Source organism: Mustela erminea, chromosome X (genome assembly GCF_009829155.1).
Source record: "Mustela erminea isolate mMusErm1 chromosome X, mMusErm1.Pri, whole genome shotgun sequence".
Taxonomy (NCBI): domain Eukaryota; kingdom Metazoa; phylum Chordata; class Mammalia; order Carnivora; family Mustelidae; genus Mustela; species Mustela erminea.
Genome location: NC_045635.1, coordinates 56346870 through 56367796, shown reverse-complemented (window position 1 = coordinate 56367796; position 20927 = coordinate 56346870). Strand labels below are relative to the sequence as shown.

Genomic DNA, 20927 nt, shown 5'->3' with positions numbered 1-20927 from the left:
CAGGGATCTTCTGGGTTTGGACTCTAGGTGTGGCTGTGTGCCAGAGACAGAAACACTTGGTCACAGGCCGGGTGAGGTTGGAGCGCGGCTGGTGGCCAGGGAGACAGGAGGGATTGAGCGCTTTTCTCCGAGGGCTCACTGAGGAGTGGGGTCCCGAGCTCTCGGCTCCTTTGGGGAAGAGACTGGGAGGCCGCCATGTTCATTCCTGTCCTCCAGAGCTCTATGGAAAGCATTCAGGGAACAAAAGCTCTTGAGAGCAAACCAGAGCAGATTACTTAGCCTGGCCCCTGGCAAAGACAGTGCAATTCCACCTCAGATAAAGACACTTGAGAATCACTGCAACAGGCCCTTCCCCCAGAAGATCAGCAAGAAATCCAGCCAAGAGCAAGCTCACTGATCAAGGAGAAAAACGGAATTCTAGAGGAGGGGAAAGCAAAGCATGGGATTCATGGCTTTTTCCCCTTGAATCTTTACATGTGCAAAGTTAAATTTTTAATTTTTTTTTCTCATTCTAATTTTTTAAAAACTTTTGCTCTTTCCTCTTTTTTTGTTTTAAATTTTTTAAATTTTTTAAATTTATTTTCAGCATAACAGTATTCATTATTTTTGCACCACACCCAGTGCTCTATCCAATCCGTCCCCTCTATACCCACCACCTGGTACCCCAACCTCCCACTCCCCCACCACTTCAAACCCCTCAGATTGTTTTTCAGAGTCCATAGTCTCTCATGGTTCACCTCCCCTTCCAATTTACCCCAACTCCCTTCTCCTCTCTAACTCCCCATGTCCTCCACGCTATTTGTTATGCTCCACAAATAAGTGAAACCATATGATAATTGACTCTCTCTGCTTGACTTATTTCACTCAGCATAATCTCTTCCAGTCCCGTCCATGTTGCCACAAAAGTTGGGTATTCATCCTTTCTGATGGAGGCATAATACTCCATCGTGTATATGGACCAGGCTCTTCAATAAATGGTGCTGGGAAAACTGGGCAGCTATATGTAGAAGAATGAAACTCGACCATTCTCTTACAGCATACACAAAGATAAACTCATAATGGATAAAAGACCTCAATGTGAGATAGGAATCCATCAGAGTCCTAGAGGAGAACATAGGTAGTAATCTCTTTGATATCAGCCACAGCAATTTTTTCAAGATATGTCTTCAAAGACAAAGGAAACAAAAGCGAAAATAAACTTTTGGGACTTCATCAAAATCAAAAGCTTCTGCACAGCAAAGGAAACAGTCAAGAAAACAGAGGCAACTCACGGAATGGGAGAGGATATTTGCAAATGACAGCACAGACAAAAGGTTCATATCCAGGATCTATAAAGAACTCCTCAAACTCAACACACACAAAACAGACAATCATATCCAAAAACGGGCAGAAGATATGAACAGACACTTCTCCAATGAAGACATACAAATGGCTATCAGACACATGAAAAAATGGTCATCATCACTAACCCTCAGGGAGATTCAAATTAAAACATTGAGATATCACCTTACACCAGTTAGAATGGCCAAAATTAGAAGACAAGAAACAACATGTGCTGGAGGGGATGTGGAGAAAGGGGAACCCTCTTCCACTGTTGGTGGGAATGCAAATTGGTGCAGCCTCTTTGGAGAACAGTGTGGAGATTCCTCAAGAAATTAAAAATAGAACTTCCCTATGACCCTGTCATTGCTCTTTCCTCTTTTAAAAATTTTAAGTACTTTATCTTAACAATAACTTTCTTCATAAATTTTTCTTGAGCCTTTATTATTATAGTTAGATTTTATCTTTCATTGTACCTAATTTTATCTTTTGTATATACACAGGGGTTTTTCTTCTAAAAAATTTTGAGGTACAACTCCTTCTAATAGATCAAAATATACCCGAAATCTAGCACAGGGTTTGTTCTAGTCTCCAGCCTGAGCAAATTTTCTACACTTTCTTTTTCATCCTTTTGCCAAACAACTTATCAACTCCTTTTTTAGAATTTTTTTTAATAATCTTTACAGTCATATTCCAACCCTTCTTCAAGTTTACTCTTATTTTTGTACATATAAATAAGTTTTTCTTTCTTTAAAATTTTGGGAGGTAATTTCTTCTAAGAGATCAAAATACTCCCAAAGTCAAGTGGGTGGCTCTGTTCTATTCACCAATCTAATATATATATTTTCTTTTACTTTTAAAAAATTTTTAACTTTTTTTTACCCTCATTCCCCCCCCCCCAATTTGTGGTCTCTTCTGATTTGGTTAATGCACATTTTTCTTGGGTCTTTGCCACCCTTTTATTATTTCATTCTCTCAATCATATATTCATATGTGGATAAAATGACAAGACAAAAAAACTCACCACAAAAAAAAAGAAGAGGCAGTACTGGAGGCTAGAGACCTGATCAATACGGACCTTGATAATATGTCAGATTTAGAGTTCAGAATGATGAATCTCTAGGTGCTAGCTGGGCTCACAAAAGGCATGGAAGATATTAGAGAAACACTGTCTGGATTGTGGAAAAATAAAAGAACTAAAATCTAACCAAGCTGAAATGAAAAAAGCTATTAATGTGATACAATAAAGACTGTAGGCTCTTACTGCTAGGATAAATGAGGCAGAAGAGAGAATTAGTGATACAGAAGACCAAAAGACAAAGAATAAAGAAGCTGAACAAAAGAGAGACAAACAACTACTGGACTAGTAGGGGAGAATTTGAGTAATAAGTGATACCAAAAGATGAAATAATATTAGAATAATTGGGATTCCAGAAGAAGAAAGGGGGGGCAGAAGGTATATTGGAGTGAATTATTGTAGAGAATTTCCCTAAAATTGCAAAGGGAACAAGCATCAAAATCCAGGAGGCTCAGAGAGCCCTCCCTCAAAATCAATAAGAATAGGTCCACACCCCATCGTGTAACAGTAAAACTTAGAAGTCTTAGTGACAAAGAGAAAATCCTGAATGCGGCCCAGGATATGAAGTCTGAAACATACAATGATAAAAATATTAGATTGGCAGCAGACTTATCCACAGAGACCTGGCAGGCCAGAAAGAGCTGGCATGATATATTCAGAGCATTAAATGAGAAAAACATGTAGCCAAGAATACTATATCCAGCTAGGTTATCATTGAAAATAGAAAGAGAGATAAAAACCTTCCAGGACACACAAAAACTAAAAGAGTTTTTAAAGACAGAATCAGCTATACAGGAAGTATTGAAAGGCATCCACTAAGCAAAGAGAGAGCCTAAAAGTAGTAGACCAGAAAGGAACAGACTATATACAATAACAGTCACCTTACAGGCAACACAATGGCACTAAATTCATATCTCTCAATACATACCCTGAATGTAAATGAGCTAAATGCCCCAATCAAAAGACACAGGGTATCAGAATGGAAAAAAACAAAACAAAACAAAACACAAAACCCATCAATACGCTGCCCACAAGTAACTCATTTTAGACCCAAGGACACCTCCAGATTTAAAGTGAGTGGTTGGAAAACAATTTACCATGCTAATGGACATCAAAAGAAAGCTGTGGTGACCATCCTTATATCAGGTCAATTAAATTTTAAGGCAAAGTCTATAATAAGAGATGAGGAAGGACACTCTGTCATACTCAAAGTGTCTGTCCAACAAGATGATCTAACAATTTTACATATCTATGCCCCTAACATGGGAGCAGCTAACTACATAAACTGATTAATAAGAAAATCAAAGAAATACATTGACAATAAACAATAATAGTAGGGGATTTTAACAGCTTCCTCACTGATATAGACAGATCATCCAAGCAAAAGATCAACAAGGAAATAAAGGCCTTAAATGACACACTGGACCAGATGAACATCACAGATATATTTATACCATTCCATACCAAAGGAACAGAATACACATTCTTCTCTAGTGCACATGGAACATTCTCCAGGATAGATCACATTCTGGGTCACAAATCAGGTCTCAGCTGGTACCAAAGGATTGGGATCATTCCCTCCTTATTTAAGGACCACAATGATCTGAAGCTAGAACACAATCAAAAGACAAAATTTGGAAAGGACCCAAATACATGGAAACTAAAGAGAATCCTATTAAAGAATGAATGAGTCAACTAGGAAATTAAAGAAGAATTAAAAAAAAATCACGGAAACAAATGATAAAACACAACTTTTCAAAATCTATGGGACACAGCAAATGCAGCCCTAAGAGGAAAATACATAGTGATACAAGCACTTTTCAAGAAACAAGAAAGGTCTTGAGTACATGACATAACCCTGCACCTAAAGGAACTTGAGAACAAACAAGAAATAAAGTCTAAACCCAGCAGGAGAAGAGAAATAATAAAGATCAGAGCAGAAGTCAATGAAATAGAAACAAGCAAAAAAAAAAAAAGAAGAAGAAGAAGAAATGAACGAAACTAGGAGGTGGTTCTTTGAAAGAATTAACAAGATTGATAAACCCCTGGCCAGACTTATCCAACAGAAAAGAGAAAGGACCCAAATAAATAAAATCATGAATGAAAGAAGAGAAATCATAATCAACACCAAAGAAATAAAAATAGTTATAGGAATATGTTATGAGCAAATATACGCCAGCAAATATGACAATCTGGAAGAAATAGATGCATTCCTAGAGACATATAAACTACCAAAACTGAACCAGGAACAAATAGAAAACCTGAACAGTCCCATAAACAGTAAGGAGATGGAAGCAGTCATCAAACATCTCACAACAATGAGGATCCCAGGGCCAGATGGCTTCCCAAGGGAATTCTACCAAACATTTAAAGAAGAATTAATTCCAATTCTCCTGAATTGTTCAAAAAAAAAAAAAAAAAAAGAAATGCAAGGAAACCTTCCAAACTCATTTTATGAGGCCAACATTTACCTTCAGACAAAGACTCCATCAAAAAAGAGGATTACAGACCAATATTCCTGATGAACACAGATTTGAAAATTCTCACCAAAATACTAGCCAATATGATCCAACAGTACATTAAAAGAAATACTCACCATGACCAAGTGAGATTTATTCCAGGGCTGCAAGGTTGGTTCAGCATCCACAAATTGATCAATGTGATACAATATATTGATAAAAGAAAGAAGAAGAACCATATGATACTCTCAATAGATGCTGGGAAAGCATTTGTCAAAGTACAGCATCCTTTCTTGATCAAAACTCTTCAAAGCGCAGGGATAGAGGGTACATAAGCCAATATCATCAAAGCCATCTATGAAAAACCATCACAAATATCATTCTCAATGGAGAAAAACGGAGAGATTTTCCACTAAGGTCAGGAACATGGCAGGGATGTCCATTATCCCCACTGCTATTCAACATAGTGCTAGAAGTCCTAGCCTCAGCTATCAGACAACAAAAAGAAATTAAAGACATCCAAATCGGCAACAAAGAAATCAAACTCACACTCCTTGCAGATGATATGATTCTTTATGTGGAATACCCAAAAGACTCCACTTCAAAACTGCTAGAACTCATACAAGAATTCAGTACAGTGTCAGGATATAAAATCAATGCACAGAAACCAGTTGCATTTTTTTAAAATAAGGATTTTATTTAGTTATTTGACAGAGATTACAAGTAGGTAGAGAGGCAGGCAGAGGTGGCGGGAGGGGAAGCGGGCTCACTGCTGAGCAGAGAGCCCCATGTGGGGCTCGATCCCAGGACCCTGGAATCATGAACTGAGCCGAAGGCAGAGGCTTTAACCCACTGAGCCACCCAGGAGCCCCTCAGTATTTTTTTCTATACATCAAGAGAAAGGCAGAAGAAAGAGAAATTAAGGAGTCAATCTCATTTACAAATGCACCCCAAACCACAAGATACCTAGGAATAAACATAACCAAAAAGGCAAAGAATCTGTACTCAGAAAACTATAAAGTACTCATGAAGGAAATTAAGGAAAACACAAAGAAATGGAAAAATGATCCATGTTCACAGATTGGAAGAACAAGTACTATGAAAATGTCTATGCTACCTAAAGCAATCTACAGCTTTAATGTAATCCCTATCAGTATACCATCCATTTTATTTCAAAGAAATGGAACAAATAATACTAAAATTATATGGAACCAGAAAAGACCTCGAATAGCCAGAGGAATGTTGAAAAAGAAAGCCATGTTTGTGGCATCACAATTGCAGACTTCATGCTCTATTACAAAGCTGTCATCATCCTGATAGTATGGTACTGGCACAGAAACTGACACATAGAGAGAGCCCAGAAATAGATCTTCAACTCTATGTTCAACTAATCTTCAGCAAAGCAGGAAAGAATGTCCAATGGAATAAAGACTGTCTCATCATCAGTCGGTTTTGGGAAAATTGGACAGCCACATGTCAAAATGTGAAACTGGACCATTTCCTTACACCACACACGAAAATAGACTCAAAATGGATGAAGGACCTCAATGTGAGAAAGATATCCATCAAAATCCTTGAGGAGAATACATGCAGCAACCTCTACAACCTCAGCCACAGCAACTTCTTCCTAGTAACATCTCCAACAGCAAGGGAAACAAGGGCAAAAATGTACTATTGGGACTTCATCAAGGTCAAAAGCTTTTGCACAGTAAAGGAAGCAGTCATCAAAACCAAAAGACAACCGACAGAATGGGGAAAGATATTTGCAAATGACATATCAGGTAAAGGGCTAGTATCCAAAATCTACAAAGAACTTACCAAACTCAACAACCAAAGAACAAATAATCCAGTCAAGTAATGGGCAGAGGACATGAACAGACATTTCTGCAAAGAAAACATCCCAATGGCCCACAGGCACATGAAAAAGTGTTCTGTATCACTTGGCATCAGGGAAATATAAATCAAAACCACAATGATATACTACCTCACACTAGTCACAATGCCTAAAATTAACAAGTCAGGAAATGACAGATGCTGGCAAGATGTGGAGAAAGGGGAATGAAAGAAACAAATGAAAGAAGATGGTATCAGGGGGGAGACAAACCATAAGAGACTCTTCATCTCACACAACAAACTGCGGGTTGCCGGGGGGAGGGGGTAAGGAGAGGGTGGTTGGTTTATGGATACTGGTTATGGACATATGATCTCGGGGTCCTGGGATCGAGTCCTGCATCGGGCTCTCTGCTCAACGGGAAGCCTGCTTCTTCCTTCCCCGCCCACCACGCCTCTCTCTCTCTCTGCCTGACTTTCTGCCTACTTGTGATCTCTGTCTGTCAAATAAATAAATAAAATATTTTTTAAAAAAGAAACTCTTAATCTCACAAAACAAACTGAGGGTTGCTGGGGAGAGGGAGTTAGGGAGAGCATGGTAGTGTTATGGACATTGGGAAGGTATGTGCTATGGTGAGTGCTGTGAAGCGTGTAAACCTGGTGATTCACAGATCTGTACCCCTGGGCCTAATAATACATTATATGTTAATAAAGAATAAAAAATTTTAAAAAGTCTCTTACGGTTTGTCCTACTCCCCAGTCCCATCTTATTTCATTTTTTCCCTCCCTACCCCACATGACCCCCTGCACTGCCTCTCAAATTCCTCATATCAGAGAAATCTTATGATAATTGTTTTTCTCTGAAGGACTTACTTCACTTAGCATAATACCCTCTAGTTCCATCCATGTTATTGCAAATGGCAAGATATATATATATATATATTTCAGGGTTTTTTAATAGAAATATATATATATATATATATTTCAGGGTTTTTTAATAGAAATATATATATATCAGGGTTTTTTAATAGAAATATATATATATATATATATATATATCTTGCCATTTGCAATAACATGGATGGAACTAGAGGATAGATATATATATATATCTCACATCCTCTTTATCCATTCATCTGTTGATGGACATCTGGGCTCTTTCCATACTTTGGCTATTGTGGACATTGCTGCTATAAACATTGGAGTGCATGTGCCCCTTCGGATCACTACATTTTTATCTTTTGCGTAAGTACCGAGTAGGGGGATTGCTAGGTCGTAAGGTAGCTCTATTTTAAATTTTTGAAGAAACTCTATACTGTTTTCCAGAGTGGCTGCACCAGCTTACATTCCCACGAACAGTGTAGAAGTGTTCCCCTTTCTCTGCATCCTTGCCAACATCTATCATTTCCCGACTTGTTAATTTTAGCCATTCTGACTGGTTTGAGGGGGTATCTCACTGTGGTTTTGATTTGTATTTCCATGATGCCGAGTGATGTGGAGCACTATTTCATGTGTCTCTTGTCTATTTGGATGTCTTCTTTGCAGAAATGGCTTTTGATGTCTTCTGCCCATTTCTTGTTTGGATTATTTGTTCTCTGGGTGTTGAGTTTGATAAGTTCTTTATAGATTTTGGATACTAGCCCTTTACTTGATATGTCATTTGCAAATATCTTCTCCCATTCTGTTGTTTGTCTTCTGTCTTCTGGTTTTGATTACTGCTTCCTTTACTGTGCAAAAGCTTTTGATCTTGATGAAGTCCCAATTGTACATTTTTGCCCTTGCTTCCCTTGGCTTTGGCGATGTTTCTAGGAAGAATTTGCTGTGGCTGAGGTTGTAGAGGTTGCTGCCTGTATTCTCCTCAGGGATTTTGACGGATTCCTGTCTCATATGGGATTTTATTTCTCCAGAAATGGATTCTCTAGTATCTTCCATGCTTTTTTCAAGGCCTGCTAGCACCTAGATAATTGTCATTCTGAACTCTGGGTCTTATATCTTACTAATGTCTGTATAAATTAGGTCCCTAGATGTTGGTACTGTCTCTCTCTCTCTTTTTTCTTTTTTTTTTTTTTTGAGGTGAGTTTTGCACCATGTCATTTTATCCAGATAAGAATAGATGAATGAGAGAGTCAAAATACTCAAATGGTAGCAACAACTCCAGAAAAATATACAGTAACCAAATCAGAAGAGACCCAGAACTGGTGGGAGAAGAAGGAAGAAAAAATATATATATATACATACATATATGCGTATATAAAATATATATATGTGTGTGTGTGTGACACACTGTGATCACAATATATATATCCATGCATATATATGTATATGTATATATATATGGATATTAGATTGGTGAATCGAGCAGAGCGACACACTTGATTTGGGGTCATAGTTTGGTCTGTTATTAGAAACTGCCTCCCAAAATTTCAAAGCAAAAAATATATAAATATAAATAAGTGTAAAGGTGAGGAAGGAATGGAATATGACTGTAAAGATGAAAATTAAAAAAGATTCTAAAATAGAAATTGAGAAGATAAGTTGTTTGAAAAAGAAAAAGAAAGAAGAGGAATGAATATGATCAGGCTGGAGACTAGAATAATGCCATGCACTAGATTTAGGGTATATTCTGATCTATTTGACGAAAGTGTATCCCAAAATTTCAAAGGAAGGAAAACCAATATGTATCCAAAAAATTAGGTTAAATAAAATGAAGCGATAAAATATGTCTATAACAATGAAAATTGAAAAAGAGTTCTAAAAATTTATTGATAAGATAAAGTAGTTAAGAAATGTTAAAATAGGAAAGAGGAAAAATTTTTTAAAAATTAGAATAAGAAAAAATAAAATAAAAAAATTTATCTTTGTTTTTTTTTGTTTTTTTTTTTAACCACTTTCTGAAAAATTTATCTTTGAATGACTAAAGAATTATGGGAAGAAACACATGCCTTTTATGTGGTGTATTTCCATAGCTCTGAGGTTTTGCAGTTTTCATTGATTGGTGAGCTTGTTCTTCCCTGGATGTTCTTATTGACATTTTGGGGGAGGGGCCTGTTGCAGTGATTCTCAAATGTCTTTGTCCAAGGAGGAATTGCACCACCCTTGCCAAGGGCCAGACTAATCTGCTCAGTTTTGCTCTCAGTAGCTTTTGTTCCTTGAACACTTTACACACAGCTTTGGAGTACAGAAATGAAGATGGTGGCCTCCCAATATCTGGCCCAGAGGAGCTGAGAGCTCAGGGTCCCAGTCCTCAGTGTGTCCTCAGAGATCAGCAGTTAATCACTCCTGTCTCCCTTGTCTCCAGATGCATTCTGTGCTTACTCAGCTTGTGACTGTGCATTTCTGTCTCTGGCACATGGCTCCTTTTGGAGTCTCTGAACCCTGTAGATTCATACTGCATGCTCCCACGCCTTTCCTCTTAGAGGAGGAAGGAGGGGTGTCTTCCCGCATCTGCCACTTGTGGGGTCCCTGCTCAAAGAGCATTGGTCCAACTGTGCCTCGCATCATAGTTTAAGGCAACCCAGAGCTGAGAACCAACTCTTTGGCTCTGTCTCTGTAGCTGGCTTCCCCATTCTAATAACTGGGAGCTCTGCCACACCCAGACAACCTGGTCTTTTGGAGACCCCGTGGGTCCTGAGATGACTCTGTCCCTACAAGGCCTTCACCCCCCAGCTTAGCCTCTAGAGTGACGTCCCTTGGTGGAGCAGACTTCTTTTGATTTTGTGCTCTGGTGCTCTAGCACTTACTGAGAGTTTACTCCTCCCCCCCGCAGTTTATCTTCCCATATATCACCTTGGATTCACTTCTCTGCACATCCTACCTTCCAGAAAGCGGTCAGTTTTCTATTCTTAGAATCACTTCTTCTCTTCGATATCCTGTTGGGTTTTTAGGTGTTCAGGATGGTTTGATAACTATCTAGCTGAACTCCTGGGACTCGATGATATTTAGGTGTCCTACTCCTCTAGCCTAGAAAATTTTCTATGTATAGTTGAGAGGTATGTGTTTCCTGCTTTTCTTAGGTGAGATGTTTAACATGTGTCTGTTAGGTATAGATAATTTATGGTATTGTTTGTTTTGTATTTCCTTATTGATCTTCTGTCTATATATTTTATCCATTATTGAAAGTGGGTATTGATGCCTTCATCTTATGTAAAATAACATAATTTTTCCTTCATTTTTTTGAGTTATCAATGAGTTTGTTTCAATTTAAATTAAAGTTAGTTAATATACAGTGTAATGTTAGTTTCACATGTATAATTTAGTGATTTAACAATACCATACATCAGCCAGTGCTCATCAGGAGAAGTGCATTTTTTATTTCCGATCACCTACCTTTATTGTATTATTATCAGTTAGGTCCTTTATATTTTTTATTATCTGTTTTATGTATTGGCATGTTCCCATATTGGATGTAGAAATATTTACAAATGTTACATATTCTTGTTGTGTTTTCTCACTTACGATTCTATAGTGTCCTTCATCTCTTGCTATGCTCTGTTTTAAACTCTATCTTGTCCTACATAACTATTGCTCCTCTGGCTTTCTTTTGACATCCATTTGCATGATAGATGTTTCTCCATCCATCACTTTCATTCTGTTGGTTTCTTTTGGTCTAAAATGAGTCTCTTGATTGGCAGCACATAGATGGGTCTATTTCTTTCAATTCATTCTGTCACCTTGTGTCTTTTGTTTGAGCATTTAGTCCATTCACATTCAATGTACTTATTGATAGATAAGCATTTATCACCATTTTATTGTTTTTTACTTGTTTATGAAGATTTTCTGTAATCCTTTCTTGTCTTTCCTTTAAGGTTTGCTGGTTTTCTTCAGTGACATATGTGGATTTCTTTCTCTTTACTCCTTGCATATTTATTAGTGGATTTTGATATATAGTTAACATTAAGTTTATTTATAACCTCTTCTGTATATAGTAGTCTATAGTATATTGATGGCTGTTTAAATTTGAACCCATTCTTTTTTTTTCCAAAAAATTTATTTATTTATTTATTCATTTGAGAGAGAGTGAGAGGACAAGGAAGTGAAATATGGAAAGAAAAGCACAGGATTCCAAGCAGACTCTACACTGATCATAAGGCATGATGAGGGGTTTGATTCTACAACCCTGAGATCATGACCTGAGTTGAAACCAAGAGCTGGACAATTAACTGAAGCTCCCAGGCGCCCCCGAATCCATTCTTTACTCCTTCCCACATTAGGTATGTGTTGTCTTATTTTATATACTTTTATTTTGTGATTTCCTTGACTGATTTTTACTTGCTTTTATGATTTTTATTTGCTTTTGTGATTCCTACCTTTATGCCATCAGTTTGGGCCTCTCCTTTCCACTCAAAGAGTTCTGTTAATATTTCTTGCAGAGCTGATTTAGTGCATGAATTCCAGTTTTCGTTCATCTCAGAAAGGCTTTCTCTCTCCTGTTCTGAAAGATAGCCTTGCCTGATATAGTGTTTTTAGCTTCAGATTTTTCCCATTCAGCACTTTGAATATATCATTCCACTTCCTTCTGGCTTTCAAATTTTCTGCTAAAAAATCAGATGATAGCCTTATAGGGTTTTCCTTGTAACTTACTTCTTTTGTCTTGCTGTTTTTAAATTTTTTTCTTTATCACTATACCTTGTCAATTTAATTACAATTAATCTGTTTTTGTTGATTTTGATGAAGGTTCACTGTGTCTTCTAGATCTGGGTATCTGTTTCCTTCCCCAGTTTTGGGACGTTTTCAGCTATTATTTCTTCAAATAAATATTCTGCCCTCTTTTCTACATCTTTTTCTTCTGGAACTCCTGTGATACAAATGTTACTATATTCGATAGAGGCACTTGGTTCCTTAAGTCTATTTTCATTTTTTTAAGTCTATTTTCATTTTTTTAAGTCTATTTTCATTTTATATGATTCTTTTTTCTCTCTTTTGTTCAGCTTAATTTCTTTCCATTACTTTGTCTTCTATGTCATCAATTCCTTCCTCAGCTTCTTCCAGCCTTCTGTACCTTCTATCAGTCATGGTTCTTATTTCATTTATTGAGTCATTTAACTCTCCTATGTTATTTCTTATCCAGGTTTTAAGGGTCTCACTCATGTCTTCCTCTTTTTTCTCAAGTACTGTTATTATTCTTATGATCTTTAAATTATCAGGCATGTGACTTATATCTGTTTCACTTAGCTCTCTGGCCATGGCCTGTCCTGTCCATTTATTTTGGATAAATTTCTCTGTCTTCTCATTTTGTCTATGTCTCTGTGCCTGTTTCTCTGTGTTAGGAAAATCAGCTACATCTTCTGTTTTTGAGGTTAATGGCCTTATGAAGAAGAGTTCTTTTTTTTTTTTTAAAGATTTTATTTATTTATTTGACAGAGATAAATCACAAGCAGGCAGAGAGGCAGGCAGAGAGAGAGAGGAGGAAGCAGACTCCCTGCTGAGCAGAGAGCCCGATGCGGGACTCGATCCCAGGACCCTGAGATCATGACCTGAGCCGAAGGCAGCGGCTTAACCCACTGAGCCACCCAGGCGCCCCAAGAAGAGTTCTTATTTGTGTCTTGCCATGTCATGTCCCCTGTTCCCCAGGTTCTGGCACTTTCAGTAGTGTCCCCAGTGTGTGCTGCATGTGTTCTGTTTTGTCCTATCTGATTTATCCTTTAGGTCAGTTGTCTATCAGGGTTCTCTTTGCCTGTTATGGGCAGTGTTTAGTCCTTAGCCTCAGTGTGGTGCATTTTAACAAGATGTGCCCTGTTATGATTGTGAAATGACACCTATCCCACCTGCTTCCAGAACTGAGGCTCTGCAAAACTCTCATATTGAGATATATGGTATGAGCAGGGGTGTGGGCAATTCTTCCCAGGGAGGGTCCCCACCACACTGGGACTGAGTCAAGGATGACTGAAAAGGGTGGTTCCACTAGAGTGTGGGAGATGGAAGACTTGTAAGCATGTGAAGTAGGAAGGGTTGTTTTTTACGCTGGTTTCTGCTTGTGGCCCTGTGTTTATGTGGAGGTGTTGGAGGATAGAATTGTCACTGGCCAGGTTCTTTGTTCCCAGAGGTGTCTCTCCTTGAATTCTGTCTCTCTGGGACATGCTCTGAGATGAATGAGTAATCTCCCAACTCTATGCCCCTGGGTCTTCATATTGTTCCTTCCAGGCTGTTCCTCACCAGATTGTTTGCCTGCCTTTTCTCCAAGAGCACTGCAATGCCTTTGGACTCTATCCCAGCCAAACCTGCTTACCTTTAAAACTCCAGGTTTTAACCCTGCTGGTTGTAAGAACTCAAGAAATTTGGCCCCTTTTGTTTTCCACGCCAATTGCTACAGGAATTCATTTTCCTTGTGAACTCCCCTGTATGCTAGTGTGTCTCTCACCCTTCCCTGTGACTGCAGCAGCCATGATCTGTTTCTCTCCCAAAGGACATCTCCATTCTTCCTACCTTCTTTCATGTGGCCTCTATTTTTTGCTGTGGAGTTTATTCTTCCTGTGTTTAGGTCAATTTCTTGGGTATTTAGGGTGGTTTGATAGTTATCTAGTTCTACAGGAAATTAACATTAATGAAATATATATATGAGCTATAAGTAATACTTAGATTGTCACAAAAATATAACTACTGACTATGAATTAAGAAAAATTGCATTAAAAGTATATTGGGTGTATCAGGAAATGGTTTTGGGTTGGGAGCAAAGGAGATGGTGGTGATGAGACTGAGGAAAGAGTTAAATCCTCATCTTTTTTTGGAAGTTAATAGATAATGCACAAAACTTAAAAATTCATAATAGGAATATAAATTTATTTTGAGATATTAAAAATACGGGAGTAAATACTAGGTAATTAGCTTAGAGAGAGAAAGAGGTTATTTCTAGAGAAGAGGAAATAGGAAAATGTGATTGGGGATAGCTGCTTGTCTTAGCCTACTGCATGGAACTAGATGATAATTTGAATTTTAAAAAAATAATAAAAGTCTTAAACATGAATGCTTCTTAAGTGATCACATGGACATTATGAGTGTAATGCTGCAAGGAAATTTTTGGTTCTGTTTTCTCTATTCAGTCTCTCTTTAGTTATAAATTTCTATTAAATAAGAAAGTTTGTTAAATTTAAACCTAGCATTTAGAGTTGGTAGTTGACATACAATAAAGAAACTCACATCCTGCTTGGGAAAGTTGTATTCTCAATGTATAGGGTTCCTTTCCTTCTTCATCTGTCTAACAATTGTCTTAATACAATTAGCTTGACGATGGACAGTGACTGTTGATCAGAGCCTCTGCTATATTTGACTTTGGAGTCAAATTATCCCTGAAATGAAAGTTCTTTTTAACCAATATTGGAATGTCCTGGAAATAGTAGGTTGATGTCACTGATTTTTGACATTAGTGGAATTAAATGTAAGTGAACTCCAGAAGAAACAGAAAATCTTAATAGACTTTTAGAAAGAAAAACTCTGGACTAACTGGACCCACTGGGAATTCTACCTAATGTTTAAAGAGTTAACACTTATCTTTTGCAAACCCTTCCAAAAACAGAAGAGGAGGAATTGCCTCCCAACTCATTCTATAAGGCAAATATTACCCCGATACGAAAACAAATGCATAATAAGAAATCAAAACTACATGCTGGTGGGGTGCCTGGGTGGCTCAGTGGGTTAAGCCTCTGCCTTCAGCTCAGGTCATGATCTCAGGGTCCTGGGATTGAGCCCCACATTGGGCTCTCTGCTCTGCGGGGAGCCTGCTTCCCCCTCTCTCTCTGCCTGCTTCTCTGCCTACTCGTGATATCTCTCTGTCAAATAAATAAATAAAGTCTTTAAAAAAAAAACTACATGCTGGTATGTCTCATGAATAGAGTTGTTCCCCCTTATCTATGAGAGATACATTCTAAGACCCCCCCCCAAAGTGGATACCTGAAACCTTGGATAGTACCAAGCCATGTATGTATGTATGTATGTATAGATACTAAATTTTTAGTACCAAGCTGTATGTTTGTGTATGTATGTATATATGTATATATGTGCGTGTGTGTGTATATATATATATAATTTTTCCTATGCATACATACATATTTATAATATATATTTAAAATATATATAATATATATTTATAAAGTTATAAGTTTTATATAGTTATAAAGTTTATAAGTTATGTACAGTAAGAGATTAACAATAATAGCTAAAATTAAAATAGAACAATACTATAATGAAAGTTGTAAGAATGTGCTTTCTCTTTCTCTCTAAATACTTTTTGTACTCTATTTACCCTTCTTTACCCTTATTTTGATAATGTGACATGATAAAATTCCTGTGTGATCAGATGGAGTGACATGAATGACATAAGCACTGTGACATATCTTTAGGGTATTTTTGACCGTCTGATGTTAAATCAGAAAGAGGATGTTCTTCTTGTAGACTTTGATGGACTTCAGTAACTGAAATGTGGAAATCAAAATTGTGGATACCGGTGTACTACTGTATAGCTGTAAAAGTTCTCAGCAAAATACAGGCCAACCAAATCCAGCGGCATATAAAAATAAGTGTATACCATAACCAAGTGAAATCTGTCCCTTGAATGCATGGTTGGTTTAACATCCAAGAAAAATCAATCAATATTGTATAGCATATTAATGGGTTATAGGACAAAAGTACATGAACATCTCAGCACAAAGAAGTCTTTTGGCAAAATCCAGCACCCTATTATGATAAAAATATTTTACAAACTAGGAATAGATGGGAACTTTCTCAACCTGATAATTTGAGAAATATAAAAACCCATTACTAATACCATATACATAATAGTGAAAGACTATAATCTTTCCCTCTAATATCAAGAAATTAAGAGTGTCCACTCTTGGCACTTCTATTTACCATTGTCCTAGGGGTTCTACCCAGGATAAATAGCCAACATTGGAAAGGAAGAAGTAAAACTATCTTTATTTACTGATTACATCATCTTATATATAGAATCCTAAGTTACACAGACCCCCACCCCCCATTGGAATTAGTTCATGAAGGTTGCAGGAACAAAATCAATATACAAAAATAAATTGTGTTTCTATACACTATTAGTAAATGATCTGAAAATTAAATTTAATAATTCCCACTTGCAGTAACATCAAAATATTAAAGTGCTTACAGATAAATTTTAAAAAATGCAAGTCTTATACATTGAAAAGTACAAAACATTAATGGTATAAATTAACTAAGACTTAAATAAATAGAAAGATAAATAGAAACACATCTTGTGTTCATGAGTCAGACTTCATATTGCTAAGATAGGATAGTCACAGAATTGATCTACAGATTCGGTGTCATCTTTACCAAAATTCCAGCTGACCATTTTTCATAGCCTGATAAGGTAACCCTAAAATCCAAACAGAAGACTAGATAGAAAAAGACATATTGAAAAAAAGAGTCACAGTCTTTAATTTCAGAACTTGCTACAAAGCTATAGTAATCAAGGCAGTGTGGTGCTGACATGAAGATAGATATATAGATTAATAGAATAGAACTGAGAGTCCAGAAATAAACCTATATATTTAAGGCTAATTGATATTTTCTGAGAATGCCAAAACAAATCAATAGGGAATGAATAGTCTTTAGAACAAATGGTTCTGAGACTACTCACTCTCCATATGCAAAAGAATGAAGTTAGAGCCCTAAAATCACACTGTGTTCAAAAATTAAAACCAAGACACATAGATCAATGGAACAGAATAGAGAGCCCAGAAATAGACCCTCAACTCTATGGTCAACTAATCTTCGACAAAGCAGGAAAGAATGTCCAATGGAAAAAAGACAGCCTCTTCAATAAATGGTGCTGGGAAAATTGGACAGCCACATGCAGAAAAATGAAATTGGACCATTTCCTTACACCACACACGAAAATAGACTCAAAATGGATGAAGGACCTCAATGTGCGAAAGGAATCCATCAAAATCCTTGAGGAGAACACAGGCAGCAACCTCTTCGACCTCAGCCGCAGCAACATCTTCCTAGGAACATCGCCAAAGGCAAGGAAGCAAGGGAAAAAAATGAACTATTGTGATTTCATCAAGATCAAAAGCTTTTGCACAGCAAAGGAAACAGTTAACAAAATCAAAAGACAACTGACAGAATGGGAGAAGATATTTGCAAACGACATATTAGATAAAGGACTAGTGTCCAAAATCTATAAAGAACTTAGCAAACTCAACACCCAAAGAACAAATAATCCAATCAAGAAATGGGCAGAGGACATGAACAGACCTTTCTGCAAAGAAGACATCCAGATGGCCAACAGACACATGAAAAAGTGCTCCGTACCACTCGGCATCAGGGAAATACAAATCAAAACCACAATGAGATATCACCTCACACCAGTCAGAATGGCTAAAATCAACAAGTCAGGAAATGACAGATGCTGGCGAGGATGCGGAGAAAGGGGAACCCTCCTACACTGTTGGTGGGAATGTAAGCTGGTGCAGCCTCTCTGGAAAACAGCATGGAGGTTCCTCAAAATCTTGAAAATAGAACTGCGTATGTGTGTATGTATACAGGTATACACAAAGGGTCAATAAACACATGAAAAGACATCATTAGACATTTTGAAGTCAAACTACAGTAAATGCAAGTTAACACCCACTAGGTTATTTGTAGCCAAAAAGGCACATAAGAGTTGGTTGAGGATGTGCAGAAATTGGAACTCTCATTCATTGCTGTTAACAATGTAAAATGATACACCTGCTTTGGAAAACCATTTGGCCGTTTTTTAGATAGTCAAACACAGAGTTGCCATATCACTCAGCAGTTCCACTATTTGTGTATATATGCCCAAAAGAATTGAAAACATGACCACAGAAAATCTTGTACATGAATGTTCACAGCAGCATTATTCATAATTGCTGAGGAAATGGAAATAACCCAAATGTTCATCAACTGATAAATTTATAAGGAATATAAGGTATATCCATATAATCAAATATTATTCAGTCATAAAAAAGAATGAAGTACTGATACTTGGATGAATCTTGAAAACATGCTAAGTATAAGAAGACGCATACATGGTCACATACTGTATGGCTAGAATTATATGAAATCTGTATAATACACAAATCCATAGAGACAAAAATTAAAGTGTGGCTTCTTGAGGTGAGTATTGGGAGAAGGGAGGAAATGACTGCTAATAGGTATAGGGTTTATCTTAGGTGATGGAAATATTCTGGAATTAGATAGCAGTGATGGTTGCACAACTTTGTAAATACACTAAAACCCCCTGAATTATTCACTTTAAAAGGATGAATTTTATGTGAATTACATTTCATAGTTTTTATTTTAAAAAAGGAATTGGAGGAGGAAATGACCAACAGAACTTTATCTGTTCTTAGAAAAGTCACAGACATTTTCTGGCCCTAATGCTATCTTCAAGGAATTGCTACTTTGAAAAATTCACCAGCTATAGGAACAGTTTATTTTACCAATGTTTTGTGTGAAAATTTCTATCTCATGTGTTTTGGTATCAGTTTGGGCTAGGGCTATAGACCTGCTTCAGTTTTATTCACAAAGTTTCTTGGTTATTTACAGGCCTCCTGAGTGTAATTCCTCGTATGGTCATCTGGGCTCTATTTGACTATGTGGAAGAAATTAAATAGATCTGTATATTATGTCACCTTGGGCGAGTTAGTTCACTTTTTTAGAACCTTAAGTTCCGTTACAACATCTATTTCTCAGGGTTATGGATTAGAAGTACCTACTTCACTGCCTGACCTGATGTGGGCCTCAATTAATGATAGCTTCCTCTTAACTTCTTTATCTTTGGTAAAAAGCACTTTCTTTCCAGGTCAGAGGTCACTGATTTCTGTCCTGACTTTCTGCCTGGGATCAGATTGCCTCTAGAAATAAATCATGGAGGAAGTATTTTGTTTTTTGTTTTTTGTTTTCTTTCTTCTTTTTGGCTGTGTGTCTCTTGCAGTAACTGGCACACTGTAGGCGCTCAGTGAATTTGGATTTACTATGACACAGCAGTCTTTTTACATGAATTTCCCAGCATGGTGTTGAGAGGATTGCAGAGTGTCAGCATTACTGTGTAACAGATGAACATTTTTAATGCTTCTCTGGAGCTGTGTGACTTTTGGTTGTGCTGAGGCAGAGAACTTAATTAAATTTCATACTTAAGGAGAGTGATGACTGAGTTCTCCATCTTCCGTAAAGCTTTTTGACTCTTGCTCTCTACCTACACTTTCCAGGATTGTTTCCTCATTTTTTATATCATCTTTTAATAGGCAGTAGCAAAAACTTAAACAGTGTGAAAGAACTCATCATTTATAGAGGCGGTCCAAGGTTCCTATTGCCTTGGAAATGTTTTACTTAGTATTAGTCTGTCTAAATGCATTGTATCTTACTTTTTTTTTTTTATTTTTTTAAATTTTTTTTAAAGATTTTATTTATTTATTTGTCCCAGAGAGAGCGAGCGCGAGCGAGCACGGGCAGACAGAGTGGCAGGCAGAGTCAGAGGGAGAAGCAGGCTCCCTGTGGAGCAAGGAGCCCGATGTGGGACTCGATCCCATGACGCCGGGATCATGACCTGAGCTGAAGGCAGCTGCTTAACCAACTGAGCCACCCAGGCATCCCTGTATCTTACTTTTAAAGGCATATATTTAGTTTATCACTATGTTCCTTCTTTCTCCTTTGAAAAAAATGAATGAGTAGTTAATGCATGTGAAAAAAAAAAAACCAAAAATATTGGGAAGAAGAAAAAGTAACAAGTGTACAGGCCCATCTTAAGTGTCATTTTCTGAGCAGCAGCTCCCAGAGCTTTCAGCTCTACTAATAGTAATTACCAGTTGTGTAGGTGGAATGGTTCAGGGTTATATTTGAGAAACTGAAACTGCTGAGACCAATGCAAACGCAAATTCTCTCTTTCTTTGTTCTTTCCAGAGGCTAGAGAGATTGGAAAGCTGACACATGAAACCTGACACTGAATTCTTTATTCTCAGTTCTGAGTGGAGTGAATTAAAAACTGTAGATATCTTTTTTTTAAGGATTTTATTTATTTGACACAGAGAGAGATCTCAAGTAGGCAGAAAGACAAGGGAAACAGGCTCTCTGCTGAGCAGCCCTGCCGATGCAGGGCTCGATCCCAGGACCTGAGATCATGACCTGACTTCAAAGGCAGAAGCTTAACCCACTGAGCCATACAGGTGCCCCCCAAAATATATAGATATCTTAATGTGTGCTTTCTCTCTCACATCTAGGAACGGAAAAAAAATTTGAAAAGGATGGAGCCACAC

At 37.3% G+C, this 20927-nt stretch overlaps 1 protein-coding gene across 6 annotated transcripts in view; it reads left to right on the top strand.

The window, feature by feature from the left end:
- OPHN1 (oligophrenin 1) overlaps positions 1 to 20927 on the top strand; it is a 558586-nt gene that overhangs the window by 249650 nt on the left and 288009 nt on the right. The window lies entirely within an intron of this gene.